Here is a 21,648-nt window from a genome sequence, read left to right on the forward strand (position 1 = left end):
TGAATAGAGTTTCTGTTTGGGTGACAGAAAGTTTTGGTAATGGATGGGGTGATGGGAGCACAGCATTGTGAATGTAATTAGTGCCACTGCATGGTACACTTAGACATGATTAAAATGGCAAATATTACGTCATATATATGTTCCCACAATAAAAAAAAATTGAAAGATGGACTAGAGAAAAAAAACCTTAACCACTCAGGTGTAGGAGGGAAAGAATGCAAAACATAACACTGATCCAAATTTGGAATTTTGCTGAGAGATGCGTAGGAAGGAGAATAATCCAACAGTATCAGTGAGAAAATAATTTAAATAATCAACCACAGAATCCAGGCTGTAAGCTGGAAAAGGTTGGAGAAAATGATAGAGAAAGTAGACAGATAAAAGAAAAGGAGATTTCTTTAGGCTTAAAGAACAGTTGTTAGCAGATAGAGGTTGTGAAAAAGTCTAAAGGTCTTTTATAATACCAAATAAATGTTTGAAAAAACTAGGTCTTCAAAAAGAGCACAACAGTTGAGTGCATACGGTGGAGTCAGCCAGACCTGTTGCAAACTGTGATTCCAGCTTCTTGACCTTGGTCAAGTCCCTTCAACTCTTGGAATCTTGATTTCCTCATTTGTGAAACAGAGATAATAATACTTAACCTCTTATAGGGCTGATCATATGACCTACCTCATAGGATTGCTGGGAGGATTGATTGAGATGAATTAATCTCATATAAGCAGTTAGTACAGTGCTTGGTGCACGGCATACGCAATAAAAGTTAGAGATAATCCTACGGTTGATCCACATTATTTGTGGTAGTTCTAGAAAATCACTACCAACACAGATTTTGTGAATACTGAACCACACTCCTAAGGGAAATACAGGGTTAGCTTCCTGCCAGCCTCTGTTCACAACATTTTTATCAACCGATCAATATATCACCTTGTTTTATGTGTGTTTCTGTTTAAGGATGCCTTACCTAATATATATAGTTGATATATTCACATCAGACTCACGGCCAACAGCTCTATAATGCAAGCCTGAATGAAGCTTATCTAAAACACATATTTTTTCTCTAAGGCCTAACACAGCCTTCTTTTCCTTAAGAACACTAAACACAACTTCAGCACTATACTTTGGGGCCATTTTAAACAGCCTGATCACCAACAAAAAGCACAAATGTGGGAGAATGGATGTGGCTCAACCATTGAGCTCCCACCTCCCACACGGGAGGTGCCAGGTTCCATTCCCAGTACCTCCTGAAAAAACAAAAACAAACAAGCAAAATGAAACGAATGAGAGAATAAAGCCAATTCAGAGAAGCTGATGTGGCTCAGCGATCAAGCACCGGCTTTCCACGTACAAGGTCCCGGGTTCATTCTCCAATTCCTCAAAATAAAAGAAAGCACAAACATGCAAACAATGTGGCACTGAATATACTACAGACAGAACACTTTTTAACAATAAGAAAGCAGAAACAGGAAGACAGGGCATCACCTTGCTCTGCTTCAGCTAGGAATGTGTGTGTCCGGTGATTCAATTTTTTTGCCACTCAATGTATATCTACAAATGACTGCGAAAGCACAACAAGTATTGATTTGGGGGTCACAAGTACATTTTAGCAAGTAGGTAAATCACAAATACAGAATTCACACATAATGGGGATCGACTGTAATAATGAATGCTTAGGTAGTCTGTGTGCCAAATACTATTTTAAGCATTGATTCATATTACAAATGAGAAAACTGAGGCACAGAGACATGAAGTACCTTGACCGAGGTCACACAGCTAGCCAGTATCAGAGCTAATACTAGCCTGGGTCTCACGGCTGGACTTGTAGCTACTATACATTACTGTCTGCCCACAATGAGAATATTTACTTTTATTAATATGCCTACAGATGAATTTTTCAATTAGAAAGACTTTATTGAACACCTTTTAGTATAAAATACAAAATTAAAAAATTATAAGGAAGGCAGCGGATGCGGCTCAAGAGATTGGGCTTCCGTCTACCGTATGGGAGGACCTGGGTTTGATCTCTGGGGCCTCCTGGTAAAGGTGGGGCAGGCCCTTGTGGCGAGCGACACAGCAAGATGATGACGTCACAAGAGAGAGACACAGGGGAGAGTCAAGGCAAGAGGCGACAGGAACCAGGAGCTGAGGTGGCGCAAGCGACAGAGTATCTCTCTCCCACAAGGGAGGTCCCCAGGATCGAATCCTGGTGAAGCCTAGAGGAGAAAACGAGAAGAGAAGACAAAAAGAAACAGACCCAGAAGATCACACAGCGAATGACACAGACAGTAAAACAGCAGCAGGGAGGGGGAGGCGAGAAAAAGAATTATAAGGAAATAACTGCATCAAATATAACTTATGGCGCTCCTTAGACTCTCTGGCTTCCCATCTCTCACACCCGTCATCTACCACAGCAACCTACTCTGTCCTCCCCCCACCATTTCTGGACTCTGCAGAGCTTGGGATCTTCCAAGAGACACCATCAAAAGTGAGGGGATGTCATTTTGCCATGGAGTGAGAGAAGAGCATGGGAGGAGGGCAACAGATAAATTCCTCCCCTTTCCCATCCAGTGGACTCTTCCAAGATATGGTACATCCCTACAATTTATGAGACATCCCTCTTGGTCAGGCAGGGGCACCTGCTGGGTAACCAGCTCTGTCTCTCTGGCCTGCTGTGAAGCAGTGACCAGTGTGGTAACACGTCCCCTTGCACACGCCTTCCATGTTTCCTGCCCCAGTTCCCCTTTCCCTCACTCTCACCTGGACTGCTTTAAGTCTTTTTTTTTTTTTTTAATTTCTCTCCCCTCCCCCCCCACCACCGTTGTCTGCTCTGTGTCCAATCGATATGTTTTCTTCTGCGTCCGCTTGCATTATCAGGCAGCACTGGGAAACCACGTCTCTTTTTTGTTGTTGTTGCATCATCTTTCTGAGTCAGCTCTCCATGTGTGCGGTGCCACTCCTGGGCAGGCTGCACTTTTTTTTTTTCATGCAGGGCGGCTCTCCTTGCCGGGCACATTCCTTGCATGTGGGGCTCCCCTACACAGGGGACACCCGTGCGTGGCACAGCAATCCTTGCACGCAGCAGCACTGCCCATGGGCCCGCTCACCACACGGGTCAGGAGGCCCTGGTGATCGAACCCTGGACCCTCCATATGGTAGGTGGATGCTCTTTCAGTTGAGCCACGTCCACTGCCCTGCTTTAAGTCTTGCCTCTGTTTTCTAGACAGTCTCTGAACAGATGGAGTTTATACTTTAGGGAGATGAGCTTATGTATATATAAAATAACACTACAAACCACTATTTGATAAATACCAAATAAGTAGGATGCAGCAGGGCACACGTTTGAGTCCCAGCCTGGCTATTTATAACTGGTGATTTCCATGCCTCACTTTCCTCACACATGAAATGGAGATTGTGGTGCCTGACTTGCACTTTGACACAGTGCTGATGGGAGTGAAAAACAGTATAAGTTCCATGGAGAAAATTTTGAATGCAATTACCCTTTGATCCATCAGCCCCATTTCTGGAAATTTATTCCACAGATATTCCTGCATTCACATGGAATGTTGGATGTAAAAGCCCATTCACTACAATGTTGTTTATAACAGACTGGAAAGAGCTCAGGTGTCCCTCATTAGGAACTATAGCACATCCATGCATTGGAATATTATGCAGCTGAGAAAAGGAAAAGAATGCTCTCAAAGAGCTGCTATGGGAAACTGTTAAATAAAAAATAAGATTTCAGAACAATGTGTATAGTATTCTGCCCTGTTTTCCAAGAGGGAAGAATTAAGAATATATATATTTGTATTTGCTGATATTTGAACAAAGAACCAATGGAAAGATTCAAAGAACATGTTAAAAAGTGATTATTTATGGACTGGAAAGTGGAAAGTTGTCAGGTATAAGGATAAGACTTAATAAACAGCTTTTTATTTCATTTTGATTTTTGAACCACGTAAACGTGTCACATATACAAAACAAGTAAAAACTTCAATGTGAAAATAATGCCTATTTTGCAAGGCGTAAATGAGATAATGTGTGCACCTTAACATGGTGGCTTACACGTAGTAGGATCTCAATAAATGGTAGCTACAGGGAAGCGTACGTAGGTCAACTGATAGAGCTTCCACCTACCATATGGGAGGGTCCAGGGTTCAATACCCAGGGACTCCTGACCCGTGTGTGAGCTGACCCACACGCAATGCTGATGCGCGCAAGGAGTGCCGTGCCACGCAGGGGTGTCCCCTGCGTAGGGGAGCCACACGTGCAAGGAGTGCGCCCTGTAAGGAGAGCCGCCCCTCATGAGAAAAGCACAGGGGGCTGCACACACAGAGAGCTGATGCAGCAAGATGATGCAACAAAAACACATATTCCTGGTGCCGTCTGACAAGAATACAAGTGGACACAGAAGAACACAGCGAATGGACACAGAGAGCAGACAACTGGGGGTGAGCGGGGAAGGGAAGAGAAATAAATTTTTTTTAATTAAAAATAAATAATTAAATGAAAGAAATTAATCCTTATGTTTGTGTCATATGGTTTATGGAACATTAATTACAGATCCCTGTATCAAGTAGAAACCCCAGTCTTACTGTTTGGATTTGGTACCAGCTCAAACTAACCTTGTGAGAGCCCCTCAAATATTCTTGGGCTAGACAGCATCTGATAGATGTGGCAAATGTCAAGAAGTGTCGCTCTTGGCAACACCAAACAGAATCAATCTGTTAAAATCTTTCGAAACCAAACAGGGATTTCACATGTTTTGCTCTTGGTTGATTTTATTTGCTCTTTTTACATAAGAAAAAAAAAAACATTAATCTTTTTCAAGCAAAAAATGACCATCGAAAAGTCAGTTGATTGGGGTCTTTCTTTCAATTCTTTGCTAAAGGTTCCAAAGTTCACAAAAACAACGAAACCCTCCAGTAAGCTAGACCCAGAGGGCTAAACAATAACAGAAGTCCCTTGTCTCTATTTGGATGAGTTCCAAAGTTATACAACAAAGTTTCCATTAAATATGCAGGAAGCTCTGATTATTTATGATGTAATTTCATATTGGCATGTCATTAACACACCCGGCCCCTCTGGTCTGTGGCATCTCCTGTCCCATTGACTGTGGGCTACCTCTCCTGATGAGGCTAAGCAGCTAATCATCAGTTTTCCTCTGCAATATATTTTTTTCCTTCGAAAATAAATCCCAACTGCTCGACTGTACCCCCACTGTCTCGTGCATTTCCTGAGTTGTTTGCAAGAGGATTTCACGGAGAGAGGGATTTCCATGGTCTTTTTTATATGCTGAGCAGGCTAAGCTCCCGGAGACTCGCTGCCTAAACCTATTACACACAGATCACCTCACTCTGCTACTGGGTTTGTGACGCCAGATTAATTTACCCACACAACAGGTCAGGAGAAAATGACTGATCTTCTTTGCACGGATGAGGAATGTGGAGATCATTTTACAGGAAAAGGGAAAAACAGGTCCCTAAGGGGGCCCAGCCCTGAGCAGCCTCTGAAGCTACCTTCTGTTTCGTAGTCCCACGCGGCAGAAAGGGCCCCTGACTGTGCCTTGAGGGAGAAAGGCCTGAAAGAGAATGACGAGGAGATCGATCGGGTTATTTGCAAAGGGTAGAGGCTCACGAATGAGTTATTTGAGGTTGGATGGTCTCACAGGAAAAGCACAGATGTGAGGCTGGAATACCTGTGCCAGGTAAGGTATGCCCAGGTTGCTCCTTGTCTTCCTGTCTTCTTCCCTTAGACTCCTGGTAGGATTTCCCTTTTTCCTCTCAAGGAGGAAAAATGAGCTACGGTATGGTAAGGTCTCTAAGGGGCTGGCATTGTTACAGCAAATTCTGGCAACTTTACCAGTGCTGGAGGAGGCTGGAGCAACAAGGTTTCCATAAACGTCTTTAGCTGCAGCTTGAAGGATTTGGTTTTACGTCCCATCAGGACAACTCACGCCCGAGGCAGCGCCAGCCAGGCGGTAGCTGGAGCAGCCCGAGGTCTTCCGCCTGGTTCTGTCGTCTGTACGCTGTACAAACGTGGGCAAGTGTCCTCATCAGTGAAACACACGTAAACGAAGCAGAGGTGCCATGGCCTTTTGAGGAGCCAGGGCAATGCGTAGGAAGCACCTCGTATAGCACTGATGCAGGTAGACGCTCCGTACTAGATGGCTCTTTTTTTTAATTTATTTCTCTCTCCCTTCCCCTCCCCCCCTCCCCGTTGTCTGTTCTCTGTTCTCTGTGTCTATTTGCTGTGTCTTCTTTGTCCGCTTTTGTTGTCGTCAGCGGCATGGGAATCTGTGTTTCTTTTTGTTGCGTCCTCTTGCTGTGTCAGCTCTCCGTGTGTGCGGTGCCATTCCTGGGCAGGCTGCACTTTCTTTCGCACTGGGTGGCTCTCCTTATGAGGCGCACTCCTTGCGCGTGGGGCTCCCTTACGTGGGGATACTCCTACGTGGCGCGGCACTCCTTGCGCGTATCAGCACTGCGCATGGGCCAGCTCCACACGGGTCAAGCAGGCCCGGGATTTGAACCGCGGACCTCCCATGTGGTAGACGGACACCCTATCCACTGGGCCAAGTCCGCCACCTAGATGGCTCTTTTCATTCATCATCTTGCTCTCAACAACCACAGCTTATTATCAACTGTGAGTAGTGACAGCAAAGGAGGCTTTTAAAACAAACTTGCGGGAAGCAGATGTGGCTCGGCGATTGAGCTCCCGCCTACCACATGGGAGGTCTGTGGTTAGGGTCCCAGTACCTCCTAAAGAAGACAGTAAGCTGGCATGACAGGCAGGCATGGCAAGCTGACACAACAAGATGACACAACAAAAGACACAAGAAGAAAAACTTAATGAGAGACACAACAAAGCAGGGAGCAGAAGTGGCTCAAACGATTAGGCACCTCCCTCCTACATCAGAGGTCCGGGGTTCTGTTCCCGGTGCCTCCTGAAAGAAACAAGGAAGACAAACAGACACAGCAAATGCAAACAATGACAGGGTGGGAAGAAATAAATACAAACTTTTTTTAAATCTTAAAAAAAAAACTTGACAAATTACTTGGCATAATCAATGCCTTGGTTTTCTCAGCTACGAAACAATTAGAACCTAATAATGCTTGTGAGGATTAAGTGAAACTTTGTGTATAAAATACTTGGCCCAGAGACCAGCATATAATAAACAATTAAAGTTAACTACCGTTATTATTTTTATCATCGTCATCATCACTGTAGTAAAAACCATGGCTAACTCTCCTACTGTACACCAAAGTTCTCTTTTTTTTTCCAGCTGTGAGCAGCTATCATGCTACTTGAGCAATGAAAGATTGAGGACACATGAGTGATTGGTTTGTGCTAGTCTTTCCCATATTAGTGATATGGATGATATTTGCCCTACATTTTGATACTTATCCACAAATGACATAAATTCAGAGGGCCATTAGGACGATTGGATGCATATATAATACTTTACGTAATGATTACATAGTAAGCACTATATAAGTGCTTCTTTACAAAATACATACATACATTAAATGACAAGGAACTCCTTTGAGTTATCACTAGTCTTACTTTTACATTACCTAACCAAGTGGGTTTTTTCCTCTCTTGGTTATTTTAAATTACTTATAAATAGCATCAGTGCTGACCCCCTCCTAAAAGACGATGGTTCGGAACTGAACCCTACAAACGTCACACCCTCGTACTAGCCCCCGTGCATCCCAGTTTCTCTCTTCCCCGTCCTACCCTCTTGACCTGATCCCTAACTAGCTCGCTTCCTACAGCCTGCTCTCCGGTCACTATACCAAATTACCTGCGAGAAAGAGAAACTCAGCGTCACTGACTCTGTTGCATCCTCAGCCCAATCCCTCCTGAGGACCCTGCCGCCCTGCAGCTGGGTCTGGGCAGGGAGAGCCCAGAACTCTGGCATCCGGGGGCAGAGACAGGAGACAAGAGAAAGAACCGTGGGAAATGGGTGAAATCAACCAAAAGCCAGAACTGTGAGCAGCACCCATCGCCTGGGCAGTGAGGAGAGGTAGCAGCAGCCGAGGGGAGCTGGGGGCTCCCCCTTTGAGCCAGTCTCCTCAAAACCATTTGGACAGAGGTTTGACATCCATGTCTATGCTGGGAAAGGGGAGTGATTTTGATCTGTTGAAGCCAGTAGGGAGAAAGGAGATGGAGCCAGCTACCCGAGGGAGGGAAGGTTACGGGGTGGTGGGACGGAGAACTTAACGCAGGGCGATTCCCCTCTGCCTGGCAATCCCCCTGTCCCTCGCCTCCTCGCATCAGGGACTGCCAGAGTTCATCAGGGGTGTGCCATGAAGAGGCAAAAAGATTTTTTTCCAGGTTTCTCCAGAATTGTAAGCTGGTTATGTGCTTTTCAGCGTGTTTTCAGACTCGAAAGGTTTCCATGATGATGCCATATCCGCAAAGCTCATGCTGCACATCGATCACAGATCAGCAAATATTTATTGAGCACATGCCATGGATAAGACCAGGCGCGGGCTCTGGGTACACAGAGACCAACCCACAGGACTCTGGTCTTAAGAGGAGCAAAACAACAGAGGGATAGGACAGAGGTCCCTGAGTCTGCCAAGCCTGGGCCCAACGTACCCAGGTCCTCTGAGGGCTAGAAATTAACTGCTGGGGAAGCTTGACCAGGGAGGGATGGTACCTATCCCAGTGCAAGAATCAGGAAGACCCTGCAGGAGAAAAGAATTTGCATGCGTACCCCCAAGAACTGAAAACAGGGACTCAAGGAGATCCTCGACCAGCAGAAACGCCGGAAGGAAACAACCCAAGGTCCAGAGATAAAATGCTCTCTAGCCGTAGCATGGAATATCACGCAGCTGCCAAAAAGAGTGAAGTTCTGATACACACTACAACACGGATGAACCTGAAATCATCACACTGAGCTAAAAAGTCAGACACAAAAGGACAAACACTGTGTGATTCCACTTCTATGAAATATCTAGATTATGTCGGTTCATAGAGCCAGAAAGTAGATTGGCAGCAACCAGGGGTTGGGGCGAGGGGAAATGGGAATTATTGCTGAATGGGTGCCAAGTTTCTGTTTAGGGTGATGAAAAAGTTTTGGTGATGGTAAAACAACATCGTGAATGTAATTAATGCCACTGAACTGTACACTTACAAATGGGTGAAATGGCAAATTTTATAGTATATGTATTTTATCACAATAAAAAGAGAAAAAAAAAAGACGACTTCCATGCACTAATTCAATCTAAGGTATACAAAACCTATAGCAGCTTTATGACGCCCACCCTGGATCTAAAGAAATCCATCTCCAGGGGCCGACTTTCAGATACAGAGGTAGATCCCAGGAAGGCTCGGGCACTTCCTCTGCTTGTCCCCGAGTCAGCAAGCTCCATGGTGAGCAGCTGGAGCTGGGTTAGCCACCCCCTGCTCCTGTGAATGGCCCTGCCTTGGAGGTGGCAGGAGAAGAGCCCGTCCGCCCGCCCCCTTCCCTCCCAGACCCCTGCCTGCATTCCAGACCACCTCTTATCCCAACCCTCTGTTGCCTCCGTTTAGTAGATTTGTCAAAAGCTCAGCACTGAGCCAATTAGCCCCTGCAGCACATTGCGTCTCCTGGGCCCCTGCACCAAGGGCTTCTACCTTGATTAAAGGGTGGAATGCGCTCACCATCCTTCGCCCACACCAGCGCAGGCAGGTAGTGGGAAGCAGGCCTTCAGGTAGGACGAAGGAACGGGGGTGTTGGGAATGAAGCCCCAAATAAACCAAACCAAAGCTAAAGATTGGGACACTTGGGCTTTTTTTTTTTTCCTTTTCTTCCAAAGTGAGATCATTCTCTTTAACCACCAGGAGGAAAGAGCCAAGACTCCCCGTGGGGGACAAGATGTGCCCCTGTGAGTTCACCAGGTCCAGCCCCCCGCCTCCATGCACTGAGGATGGCTCAGAGAAGGGTCGCTCCTCTCTGCAACCTTCTCTCTCGCCCTTGACCTTGAGGGCTGTGAGCCGCGTGCACAAGCCCATCCCACAGCCTCTTATCGCAAATTCTTCTGTGTTTTCAGCTGGCTGGGCGCCGCACTGAAGTTGAAGACGGTGCTGATTAATTGTCTCTCGTCCTCAGCAGGGTGGCACTCAGCGCAAGCCGAGTACTAGAAGTTAAGTAATGGCAGGAGCGTGGTGATTAGGGGCTAGGAGTGGTCTAAGCCGGAGGAGCCTGAAGTATCCCCGGGAAGCCAAGTAAATGGTGGCGTGTGTGGACCGGTGGGTGGGTGTGTGGACGGGTGGGTGGGTGTGTCTGTGCGCATGTTGGGTGAGAAGGAGAGAGGAAGCCATCTGGGCGGGTGATCGGAGAGGATACGGGTTTAGCCCAATGCCGCTCGGTCTTTATTGTGCTAGAATGGACCTTACTTCTGTACAAGGAAACTATCTGCAAGTATTGGTTTCTTTCCTTCCCCCTTGGGACCTTTTTGGCTCAGGTCTCTTCTCTCTTCCTCGCAACCGGGGGCTTCCTCTCCTGGTTTCACACGTGCTCAGCTCTCTCCCACCCTGAAGTAAACTTCCTTTGACCCTGATATCCCTTCAAGCACCCTCCCTTTCCTGCCAGACTTATTAAAGTGTAGTTTACAATCCTGCTTTCTCTATCTCCCTGCCCGCCCCCGCTTCCTGCACCTCTTGCCGTCCGCTCCCCCTTGCTCATCTTACTCCAGTGGAATTCTTCTCTCAAAGCTGCCAGTGAGACAGTAACTGCTAACCCCAAGAGCCTTCCTGCAGCATCGTTCTCCTCAGCCTTTGGGTTGGATTTGGCTGTAAGAACCGGCTCCTGGGAAGCGGACTTGGTCCAGTGGTTAGGGCGTCCGTCTACCACATGGGAGGTCCGAGGTTCAAACCCCGGGCCTCCCTGACCCGTGTGGAGCTGGCCCATGCGCAGTGCTGATGCGCGCAAGGAGTGCCCTGCCACACAGGGGTGTCCCCCACGTAGGGGAGCCCCACGCGCAAGGAGTGCGCCCCGTAAGGAGAACTGCCCAGCGGGAAAGAAAGTGCAGCCTGCCCAGGAATGGCGCCGCCCACACGGAGAGCTGACACAGCAAGATGATGCAACAAAAAGAAACACAGATTCCCGTGTTGCTGACAACAACAAAAGCGGACAGAGAAGACGCAGCAAATAGACACAGAGAACAGACAACTGGGGGCAGGGAGGGAGGGAAGAGAAATAAATAAAAATAAATCTTTAAAAAAAAAAAAAAAGAACCAGCTCCTCCTTTGAAATCCCAAGGCGCTTTGACCCCCTCTTGTGGTCCTTATCTTCCCAAGATGGTGCCCACGCAGCCTGCAGCCCTCGTAGATGCCGAGACACCACTAGTTCAAGGGGCCACTCCAAGGCTTCTCTGTACTGTAGACGTCCCGGTCTTCACACTCTAGCTTAACTGCAAGCTCTGTGGGGCTCTGTCTTCCTCCTCGTTGTACGTCCTGTGGCATGGAGGAGCCTCACACATAGATCCCCAAGAAATATCTGTGGCCTCATTTCCTTCCATATGGATTTTTATGAATAGGCCGAAATGCTGAGTTGGTCTGGTAGCAGCTCCTCATCAGAGGCTGGGGACAACAGAAGGACACAACAGGGTCCCTTCCAGACTGAGAAGTCTAGCTTTTTGCTCCTCTCATGAAAGACACATTTTGGGGCCTCTTTGGAATGTTCCTGTCTGGGAGCCCTCTTATCCGTCTGGGCAGTCCTTCAGCCTCTCTTTCTACCACAGTTTGGCAGTTTTGCCTGGTGTTTTTCTCTGGTGGCTGGATCTGTGGGTTCTTCCACCCCTGGGCTTCCCGTGAAATGGCTCAGAAGGTGCTAAAGTTAGCTAGGAGCCAAAAGCAAAACTGAGTTTGGAATAGGTCGCCTCCTCCTTCTCTGCTCTTTTCCTCTACTTCTTCCTCTGCCTTTAAAGTGCTGCAGTTGCCTGCCTAAGAATGGCGCCACCCACGTGGAGAACTGACACAACAAGATGACGCAACAAAAAGAGACACAGATTCCCGTGCCGCTGACAACAACAGAAGCAGACAAAGAAGAACACGCAGCAAATAGACACAGAGAACAGACAACCCTGGGGGGGGGGAGGTGGAAATAAATAAATAAATAAATCTTTAAAAAAATAAAAAATAAAAAAGTGCTGCAGATGCCATAGTCCTCAAGTTCAATTGATTTACTACAGATTATTTTTTTTTAAAGATTTATTTTTTTATTTCTCTCCCCTTCCCCCTCCCTGGTTGTCTGTTCTCTGTGTCTATTTGCTGCATGTTCTTCTTTGTCTGCTTCTGTTGTTGTCAGCGGCACGGGAATCTGTGTCTCTTTTTGTTGCGCCATCTTGTTGTGTCAGCTCTCCGTGTGGGCGGCGCCACTCCTGGGGAGGCTGCACTTTCTTTAGCACTGGGCGGCTCTCCTTACGGGGCGCACTCCTTGTACGTGGGGCTCCCCTATGGGGGGGACACCTCTGCGTGGCAGGGCACTCCTTGCGTGCATCAGCACTGCACATGGGCCAGCTCCATATGGGTCAAGGAGGCCCGGGGTTTGAACCACGGACCTCCCATGTGGTAGACGGACGCCCTAACCACTGGGCCAAGTCCGCTTCCCTGCTACAGATTCTTAAGTATAATAAAGTTACTCAGTCGCATTGATTAAGCACCTATCATGTGCAAAACATTGCCAAGCAAAATGTAACATCTCTACAGTTCTTGGAGTTTGCCTTTTATTTTACAGTTTTCCTGAGAAGGGATCAGTCTATATCCTCCCCCAACTTTTTTTTTTTTTGTATGTTTATCAAGCTCCTTTCTCTTTGTTTGTCACCAGCTTGGCACCTGTAGAAGGATATAATATCACCTCCACCCTTGAGATACTTAGTCTACTGGATGAGATAAGATGCACGCTTGGGGAGTAGTTTTTAAGAGCCAGGCCCAACCTTTAGCTGTTTCCATAAGCACTCAGCTAATATTTCTGTGATACAGATATCACTATTCCTACTTTAGAGATGAGGAAACCAAGCCTCAGAGGTTGAGCGACTTGTCCAAGGTGGCACAGCTAGCAAGAGGGAAAGGGGGACACGCACTTATGCCATCGAGCTTCAGAGCCTGCATACCTAACCGTTGTGCCACAGAGCCTTTCAAATGTGCCTCTGAGGGAAGCGGATATGACTCAGGTGACTAAGCTCCCACCAACCACACGGGAGGTCCGTGATTCAGTTCCCAGTGCCTCCTAAAGAAGATAGTGAGCTGACGTGATGGGCAGGCATGGCAAGCTGACAGAACAAGATGAGGCAACAAGAGACACAAGAAGAAAAGCATAATGAGAGACACAACAAAGCAGGGAGCAGAGGTTCCCAGTGCCTCCTAAAGAAAGAGGAGCAAGACAGCGAGCTGATGCAAAGGGCAGGCGTGGCAAACTGTTGCAAGAAGATGACCCAAGAAGAGACACAGGAAGAAAAAACATAATGAGAGACACAACAAAGCAGGGAATGGAGGTGGCTCAAGTGATTAGGCACCTCCCTCCCTCCCACATCGGAGGTCCAGGGTTCAGTTCCTAGTGCCTCCTAAAGACACAGCACACAGCAAGCATGAACAACAAGGGGATGGGGAGAAATAAACAAATTTTAAAAATCTTTTTTTAAAAACTGTGCTTCCAAACGATTATGCAAAGCAGCACATAAATAAGCAGGTGGGCTGAGGTCTTGGATTTAAAGATAGAGAAAGAAACAGTTCTTGGCAAGAGGACCACAGAAAGGGCTGGTCAGGCCATTCTGAAGTTAATGGAAACTATTGCTCACGTGCAGAATGGACAGAAAAACCTGGACATCCAAAAAGAAATAAAAGGAAAGGCCAAGGATAGGGTGGGAGACTGGCCTGACTCAAGAGTAAGGAAAATAAGACATTTCCTTTCTGTACCTGGAGGTAATAATAGATTGTTGTGCAGATTGAAAGAGTGCCTTGCTCGCAGTTAGCTCAAGTGACAGCTACACTCTCCCAGCTCCTTTTCTTGGACCAGCTGTTTCACTTTGGGACGTGCTAGCGCTGGGGAGGGGGGCAGCCTGGCTTGTATATGGTGCCTTAGGTTAGAGACTGAAACACACTGAAAATCTTTGTTCCTGGCCAAGCAACGCTCTGCTCTCGTTTCAAACTCCCTTATAAATTCTGCAATGGAAAAAACGGGACTGGTCCTTAGGGAGCTCACTCTTAAGGGCCCCAGACTTGGGCCCTGTTCTCTCTAAACCCGGTGGCGGGAGACTGCTCAGCCCCATCTGGAGGTGGGAGGTGATTCAAATGGATGATGTCACCGAGGCCCTCCTGACCAAGGAGAGGGCCTGAGCCTGCGGTGCTGTAAGCAGACTCCCCAGGCATTGCAAGCCTTGGGCGTTTGTGGGGATTGTTCTTTGTTCGGAAAGAGCCAGGGCAGCGCTCAGAAGCCTGCAGAATGTTAGAGCTGTCACTTCCAAAGTAACCCAACCCTGCCTGTTCCCCCAGCCCGTCGGCAAGGCAGAGCGCGGGATACATCTCCCTGCGTCAGGGTTTATTTAATATTCACAAGTCTGGCAAGTTTGGGGAGGCTTTTTTTTTTTTTTTGGTTTTGTGTTGTTTTTTGACTGATGTAAATGTTTTGCAAACAGAACCCGGTCCTGTTTTTCTCCACGCTCCTTTCCCCTGCCAAGAATGGAGTGAGAGGTTGGCAGAGGCAGAGCTACCCTAGTAGGGCTGACGAGATACTATCGCCCTCTCCTTGTAACACAAAACATTTATTTTGCAGCGAGTGATCACAAAGTTGAAAGGGGTCCAAGGTTTCTGGGAGCAAGAGGCTTGGTTTGCCCCCTCGCTGGAATGCCTGGCTTGTTGACGTTTCGCCTTTGCCTCTCCCTGCCCGGGACATGGGCCTCGAGGAAGCCGGTTCTAGAAGCACCAAACCACCCCCACCTCAGCTCCTGAGGTTGGCAAGCCTGCCTGAGGCGGTGGGGGGAAGGAGCCCACCTTGGGCAGATGGACCTCTCGGGTGGCGGCGGCCCTTCTGCCTCGGCTTCCCCATTAGCTCTCGGACTGGGGACCCGAGAACCACGTGATGGGTGCCCCAAATGCAGACACAGCTCGGCCGCCTCCACAGGCACAGGGGCACTTGGCCGAGGACCTCCCTTCCACGAAGCAAGACAGGCTAGAGCTAGAGCCAGGACCCCTGAGAAGAATCACCCAGTAGACGTGGGTCCCAGCCGTGCTGGCCTCGCTGAAACCCCAGTTCTTACTAGGTACGTGGCCTGGGGCAAGCCGTTTAACTTCTCCGTGCCTCCATTTCCTTTCCTGCAAAATGAGAACTGAAAAAGCACCTACCTTGAATGAAGGAAGAGAACGGGGAGCTGATGCTTAATTTGTGCAGGGTTTTAGATTTGGTTGATTGGAAAGGTTTGGAAATGGACTGAGGTGATGGGCGCACATGACTGTAACTGGCAGTGCTGAATTATGGCTGTGATTGGGGTTGACAGGGCAAGGTTAGGATCCTGTATTTCCCTAGAAAGAAAGCTAGAGGATGAAACATGCGACTATGGCAGAGAATCTGGTTGTGAACGATAACTCTGGCTAATAGTGAAGCAGGCTAGTCAGATAGGGAATAGATGGATCTGGAACCCGGCAGAGTCCACGTGGACATCTGGAACCCCCAAGAGGGCTGCTGGAGGAACCCCACCCCCGGGTTCTGCTACCTAGAACCAAGACTTCTTCCTGGGAACAAGGAAAAGTCCCGGATGTTCTCTAGACACTTTATCATTGGGTGCTCCCTGAGGAAATGACAGGTGGGGTAATCAATCCAAACAGCTAACAGCTGGAGCCCCCTCCCCTTCCATTAGCAAGGGGTGGGATAATTAGCAATTTAAAAGCAAACCACAGGCTTGAGCTCTCTTTCTCTCTTGGCTGCCGACCTGTCCTGTCCTGCCCTCTGTGCCCCACTGTCGCCACTTTTCCTCTGCCACGTGGCCACGCAAGTAACCCTGGGACTTATAATCTAAAACGGGGAATTGTAGCTTGTAAATTAGCCCTCTTCATCCCCTTCCTCCCTGCCTGGGACCCCTGCTCTGTTTTTTTCTGTTGTTTTCTCCCATTTCTCTTCCCTCCCTACCTGAATAAATTACTGGCCTAACTTACCTGACGTGCTCTTGAAATTCATTTCTCTAGCATAGTCAAAGAACCTAGATAGAATCTGGTAACAATAGTACAGATATAAGAATGTTCTTTCATGAACTAGAACAAATGTACGTCACTATTACGAGGTGTTAATCAGAGGGTGGCATGTGGGAAAAAATACAGCTAATGCAAACTAGGAACTATAGCTAAAAATAATATCTGAAATTCTTTCATCAGTTGTAACAAAGGTACCACTCCAGTGCCAAGTGTCCATGAGAGGGGAGTTTAAAGGGTGTGGGGTTTTTCTATTCAGAGAAACGAATGTGTTCTAAAATTGGGTGTGGTGAAGAATGCAGATATGTGATTAGACAGGGAGCCATGATTATATACTTTGGGTGAATTTCATGGTGTGTGAATGTATCTCAGTAAAACTGCTTCTTCAGAAAAAAGTATCTACCTCCTAGGCTGTTGGGAAAATGAAGCCGCAAGCTCAGTGCCAGCGTTAGCCAGGCTGATCCTCTTGTTGTTACAGGTAAAGGTAGAATATAGTTTCCTCTAATGCTCTAAGTTCCACAGTCCAAGAGGCATTGACACCTGCTCCCAACTGCTCCCCCCTGTCCCTGAGGCTGGCTCCTGGGCCTCTTCCATCAGTGCGGGCTGCTCTCTGGTCACAACCAGTTTAGACCTGCGCAGTGTGTTCTTTGGTCCTGGTGGGACTCCCAGCATTGACCTGTATCACCTGTATCACTCAGCCTTGTTCTGTTCGTTCAGTTATTCAAGAAACAGGTATTGTCCGAAGTTTTCCTTTGGAGAAAAGAGAGACCCTGAAGAGCAGGCCTCAGAGGCCCTTGGGAACCATGTGCTATGCTCCCGCTCTGTCCACCAGCCTGGAAACGAGCCCTCTCCTCCCTTGTTTTTGCTTCCACGCCAGTTTATTGAACACCCTGTGGCTTAGCACTCTGGATATGTTAGGGGTCAGGAGGGGGAGGGAGATTGTTCTGTGCCTTGTCCTGTGCTCAACGGCCTCTTCCCAGTACCCAGGAGCACCGCCTCCCCACCCTGTTGTGACAACACAAAATGTCCCTAAACATTGTCAAATGCCCCCTGGGGCAGGGTTGCCATATTTAGCAAATATTGAAAATTGGATTTTCCTGGCCAGCTCCTAGGGGCCAGTTTGCCCCAGGCTGAGAAGCACCCGGGGAGGCACCAGCTCCTGCCGTGGTACCTTCCCACTGGCCACCTGCAGGATGGCTGTTTGGGAAGTGATTAGCCACCGAGGCTCAAGAGGAGGAAACAGGTGGGGGAGGGCAAGTGACTCCCCCACGGTCACCGGGAAGGACGACCGGCTTCGGGGCTCTTTGCATGACTTCACCGTGGCTCCCGGGCACCCGGAAGGGACGACCGGCTTCGGGGCTCTTTGCATGACTTCACCGTGGCTCCCGGGCACCCGGAAGGGACGACCGGCTTCGGGGCTCTTTGCATGACTTCACCGTGGCTCCCGGGCACCCATCCTCTCCCAGTGTCTTCTTGTTTGAGAACTTCCCAACCCTTCTGTGCAGAAGCCGTGATAATTGGGCCGTAGCTCCATAGCTCGTCTGAAGGGCCAAACCAGACATTGTCCTCCAGACTTCTCCACCCCACACAGCTCTGAAAGCGTCTCTTGGAGAGAAAGCAGCGGGAGGAGAGGAGGGGAAGGAGCGGCAGGGGTGCAGGGTCCCTGCCTCCCACCGCTCCGCAGCCAAGCCCCGAGAGACAAAGGGCCGCGCCATGCGGAATGATTGTTTCCCTTGCCCTGTCACCCAGCTCAATGGGGCATTCGGGATCTCTGCCCTCCAATGCTGGGGGACCCTATTAACAGACCTCAGCTGTTGCCCAAAGCCCTTACCTCACCCGAGAGGGCTCTATTTGCATGATAATGCCCTCTTTGGGAGAATTATTGCTTAATTAAAGGACAGCAATCACTTTAATTAGCATGTCTCCTTGCTCCCTGGTACTTTGCATGGATTCAAATGAGCTCCTCATTAGGTCTTGGCGCTGAGACAAATCCAGGGTCCCTGGCCGGGGACGGGAGGCTCGGTGGCCCCAGCCAGGACCTCAGGCACGGGGAGGCCCAGCCCTGCCAGGAGCACAGCCCTGGCTTTGTCAGGACAGCAGCAACGGGAGCCGGGCCCGCACCCTTGGGGGCCCACAGCCAGGCACACGGGGCGCTGCGGTGCTTGCAGGCCCCACTCACCGGCTCTCCCTTCCCTCTGTCACTTGACCGCTCGGCTCCTGTCAGCCCTTTTGCCCCTAACACTCAAGCCGCCTTTCTCCACCCGCAGGCTGAGGCCGTCAGCTAATGGTGCGCTCTTCCCTGCGCTGGTGCGAGCTGCTTTCCACCCCCACCGCCCTCCTCTTTCTCTCCCTCCCTCTCTCTGTCTCTCCCCTTTCTCCGTCTCTCCCTCTGTCTCTCTTCTCTCCCTCTGTCTGTGTGTGTGTGTCTCTCTCTCCCTCCCCCCACACCAGGCCCCAATCTGGTTTAATCTCCGTGCTCCGTGGACCTTTCACCCCCACTTTCGGAGCGTTATTTTCTCTTTATCTGGTACTGCAGGAGGATGGCACATTAGAAAACAAAACAAACAAGAAAAGAAATGCCTGTCCTGATCCAGAGACCGTGTCCCTTTCCCTGGCCAAGATCACCACCTCGCTCTGGCCTCTCTTCCCTGACAGCTCTCCAGGAACTACTCTGGGCTGACCGGCCCCAGATGAGGACTTCCAGAAACATGAGGTCACTGCACAGATTCATACCACCACAACTCACCCTCTGCTATTAATTTTTTTTTTTAAAGTGATTTTGAAGGCCACGGGGAAATTGCTTTCCGTACACTGGGAATGATGCCAACCCAACTATACTTTCATATTTCTCCGGATCTTTCCTAGAGTAGGGCAACAGCTTCCCGTCCAGGAAGAACCTTTCTCCAGGCTGGATGACAAAGTGCCTAAAATCAACTGCCCTCCGTTCTCCTTACACTAGGCACATGTGTGCACACACACCACCCCAGGCCTGTATCTATAATTCTGCCCATTGCAAATAAAGGTAAAACTACATCTTTAAAAATTGATGTGGTGGAAATAGCCCTAGATTTGCATTCAAGAGACCTTTTTGCAGTTTAGTTTAGCATCTAGAATGGAAACGGTCCTCTCCCCCATTTTTCTGGAGCTTTCAAGAAGAGAGTGTGAATCCAGGGCTTCTGCCCCTGAAAGAGTCCCTCGAGCTCAGACCCTAACTCTTGCTCAGAGCAGGGCTGCTGGGCCACGGCAGCTAAGCTCACATCCAGCCTTTGCCCCGTCTGTCTCCCTTGCCTTCATGCCCCCCCAGGGCGAGCAGGCATGGGGACCCCTATATTTCAAGTCCCCACTTGCAGAAAAGGCAGGTGGGTGCTATTTCAGGGACTCAGGCTGGAGAGAGTGAGGGGGAGGGAGGGGGAGACGGTGGTGCCTGGGGAGAAGGGACTCCCTCCCCCTCCGTGTCCTCCTGCCAGAGAGCGACAACGAATCAGAAGTGAGTCCACTTCCTGGCAGGAAGCTGGGCCTGCAACCAGATGAAGCCACAGCAGTTCAAAGGGAGAGTGACACCCAAACAAGGGAGCAGCTCTTAATCCCCCAGAGAAAGAGGAGAATGAGAGCTCAGGCCCAGGAGAGAGAGGCTGGGCTTTGTTGCCCCGGGATTGAAAACACAGCCCCATTGAGACTGGGGACTTGGAGACACAGACCCCGAAGGGCAGTTGCCAAGTTGAAGGCAGCCCAGGGCTGCCAGCTTTCACCTCTTTAGTTCTGGGTTTGGCAGTAATGAGCCGAGGGGCCTGGACTTTTAACTGGCTGGGTCAGGGCGGCTTCCTTATGAGACAAACAGTGGCCCAGGAGGATCCGTTCACATCCGAGCTTGGAACCAGAGCTTCCAGGCACAAGGCAGCGCCAGCGCCGCTCGGCTCTTCCTTACCCAGCCAGCCCCCCAAATCCCTTGCCTCCCTCAGTCTCTCTTCTGAACCAGCCTCGCTCCTCCCAGGTTCCCAGGGGGACATACCAGGTGGGCCAGAAGAGGGCCCAGACGGACCTGAAGCGCTAACAGGTGACCAGGGTGGCGGCTGCCCCGAGGCTACATGTCAGCACGGGGAAGAGGTAAATTGAGGGGGCAGCCCTCGGCTGGGGGGGCCCTCGGGCTGGGGGGGAGTGAGATGTCCTCTCTCCTGGGTGGTGGGCACCTCTGAGGCTCCCTGCACAGCCTGCTGGGCCCTGTCCAAAACCGTTGTCAACCTGTGCTCCTCAGACCCCCCGGAGGCGGTGCTGAGGGCCAAGGGGTGGGGGTGAGAGTGGCTGAGTGAGATCTGGAGGAAAGCGTTTAAATTCAGTTATTGGAGGTGGGGGAGATATGACCTCAGAATACACTGGTAGGGAAGTGGGCAAGTAAGACAGGGAAGGAAAAGAATCCCCAAAAAGCTGCAATGGGAAGCGGACTTGGCCCAGTGGTTAGGGTGTCCGTCTGCCACATGGGAGGTCCGTGGTTCAAACCCCGGGTCTCCTTGACCCGTGTGCAGCTGGCCCACGTGCAGTGCTGATGCACGCAAGGAGTGCCCTGCCATGCAGGGGTGTCCCCCGCGTAGGGGAGCCCCACGCGCAAGGAGTGTACCCTGTAAGGAGAGCCGCCCAGCGCGAAAGAAAGTGCAGCCTGCCCAGGAATGGCGCCACACACGTGGAGAGCTGACACAACAAGATGACGCAACAAAAAGAAACACACATTCCCTGTGCCGCTGATAAGGATAGAAGCGGTCGCAGAAGAACACACAGCGAATGGACAGAGAGAGCAGACAACTGGGGTGGGGTGGGTGAAGGGGAGAGAAATAAACAAATAAATAATAAATCTTAAAAAAAAAGGCATACGTTGAAAAAACCATGTAATTAAAAAAAAGCTGCATTATCAAGCTAGTTACTGCTGAGGGAAAATAGCGCCTACCTTCACTGGGGGATTCTGGGATATGCTGCCCTAAGTGGGAGGGAGCTGGGGCATTCAGCTACCCCAGCCCATCAGTCACTGGTTGAGGGATGCTGCTGGGAAGCATGAATTCCTGGCCCTTCCAGAAGGCTCCCACGAGGGCAGAGCAGGCTCCAGCCCGCAGAAGAAGCCCTCAGGCCGAGAGGCAGGTGCTCCTGGCCAAGGAGGTCACAGCAGCCATGGGTGACACACGATTTGCTGGCTCTTGCCCAGACCTGCTGATGCAAAGACTTCCAGTTCTCGGCAGTCTCTCAGCAATTATTTCTGGAAGAATGCAGGGTGTATCTCGCACGTGTTCACGGAGCAGTCCAGGTAGCTGCTCTACCCCGTGGCATCTACCGGGCACTGCCGCCTCTGCTGGGAACAGGCGGTGCCAAGGCTCAGGTCGGCTGCCTTTTCTGCACACGGAAGCACCGGGTCTGCTCAGCATCACGGCCAGGCTGGGCATCGCCAGCCTTTGGGAATCAGCTTGGCAAAGGGTGCTGGAGCTCTTAGAGTTCAGAGTGAGA

The 21,648-nt window shown here is 49.6% G+C and overlaps 1 long non-coding RNA gene across 1 annotated transcript; it reads left to right on the forward strand.

Annotated features, from left to right (window-relative positions):
- Positions 1-19,719: 19,719 nt before the first annotated feature.
- Positions 19,720-21,233, forward strand: LOC139437757 (uncharacterized). Its single transcript, XR_011647664.1, has 2 exons — positions 19,720-20,268; positions 20,685-21,233. It is a non-coding gene; the product is annotated as an uncharacterized lncRNA (long non-coding RNA).
- Positions 21,234-21,648: the final 415 nt, after the last annotated feature.

The sequence above is a fragment of the Dasypus novemcinctus genome, chromosome 27 (assembly GCF_030445035.2).
Source record: "Dasypus novemcinctus isolate mDasNov1 chromosome 27, mDasNov1.1.hap2, whole genome shotgun sequence".
NCBI classification, from domain to species: Eukaryota; Metazoa; Chordata; class Mammalia; order Cingulata; family Dasypodidae; genus Dasypus; species Dasypus novemcinctus.